The sequence below is a fragment of the Volvox carteri genome, assembly GCF_000143455.1.
Source record: "Volvox carteri f. nagariensis unplaced genomic scaffold VOLCAscaffold_3, whole genome shotgun sequence".
Classification (NCBI taxonomy): Eukaryota; Viridiplantae; Chlorophyta; class Chlorophyceae; order Chlamydomonadales; family Volvocaceae; genus Volvox; species Volvox carteri.
This window is the reverse complement of record NW_003307546.1, coordinates 367,963-369,217: the sequence shown is the minus strand read 5'-3', so window position 1 is coordinate 369,217 and position 1,255 is coordinate 367,963. Positions and strand designations below refer to the sequence as shown.

The 1,255-nt window shown below is 53.1% G+C and overlaps 1 protein-coding gene across 1 annotated transcript in view; it reads right to left on the bottom strand.

Moving 5' to 3' along the window:
* Positions 1 to 1,255, bottom strand: part of VOLCADRAFT_79031 (uncharacterized protein) — a gene marked incomplete at its 3' end in the record, with an annotated part of 6,798 nt that overhangs the window by 2,256 nt on the left and 3,287 nt on the right. The gene's annotated exons all lie outside the window — the stretch shown is intronic.

The window sequence follows — 1,255 nt, the reverse complement described above, 5'->3', positions numbered from 1 at the left end:
ATTGTCTGAGTCTTAGACTCGACTTTCTGGAAATGGTTCCTAAGCCTATAGCTAAGACTAAGGCTGTTTCTTTGAGCGATGCTAAGCACGTTCCTATTCCGCGACCGAAGTCTAAGGCTAAGGCGCAAATCCCTGCCGATGCTACAACCGCTTCGGACCCACTTCGCGTTGCGAAAGTTAACAAGCGCAAATTAAGGAAACAATCCTTCGCTTCGCTTCGTAAATACCTTTACTCTGTCCCTGTTGATAATGACCTTCAGGACACGATGGCGCCAACGGATAACATCGCGACTGTCCTCGACGCTACGAACAATGACGCGGTTGACGTTACCGCAGCAGTCCCCAAAACCAAAGCGCCTGGCACCTTACCAGCGCATTTGGTGGAGACTTTGCGGGAATCAGTACCTAACCGCGTCAGCGCCTTGGAGCGTTCCCTGGAAGGGACGAAATTCGTGACGACATCCTATCGTTACGAAATTCGACACAGTGCGTGGAGCTGCAGCTTCAGGAGTTAATCTCCAAGTTGTCCACGCCCACCAGCCCACCACCTCCCAATCCACGGTCTGTGGCCATTTGCAGGATTATTAAGCAAGTGGCTGCGTCTTCCTTGGCTGGCATTTTGTCCAAGGAGAGTCTCCAGGTCACCGCTTTTCAGGCGGCCCTGGATTCCTTGACTATGGATCCGGAAATCACCTTAGAGGAGGTCCGGAAGCTTTGGGACACCGGTGCGGTGGAAAGCGGCCCTGGCGGTAGCGCTACGGACTCCGACTCTGTGCGGCCGGCACTACAGCCCACGGGCAAAACGCCGTGTACCGAGGTGAGTACGCAGAAACGCGTTCCGCTTCCTCCAAAATTTTCGGGGAAGAGATACGCATATTACTTGCACCCGATCATGGTTCGAGTTCCTTTTGCAATACTTTGACTTAATGCAAATGAAGGCCACGCAGAGGACGCCCGGGGCACAGTCCCTTTGGTGTTCACACCAACACTTTTCTTCACCATGGTGTTCGGGCCACTCCAGTCAGACACCGGCACCATCGGCTGATTTCACATATCTTCGAGCCTTTTGGCCAATCTCCTGAACTCATTGATATAGGTCTTTTGGCTTGTGGTGTTAGGGTCGATATCGAGGCGGGACTTCACCATCCCACCCATATGATCTCCATAGCCGTAAAGCTGTCTCGTTGGCTCCACAGTCAATGAGCGCCTGTACGGCATCAGCATGACCGAAGACATCTGCGCGGTGAAGTGGGGT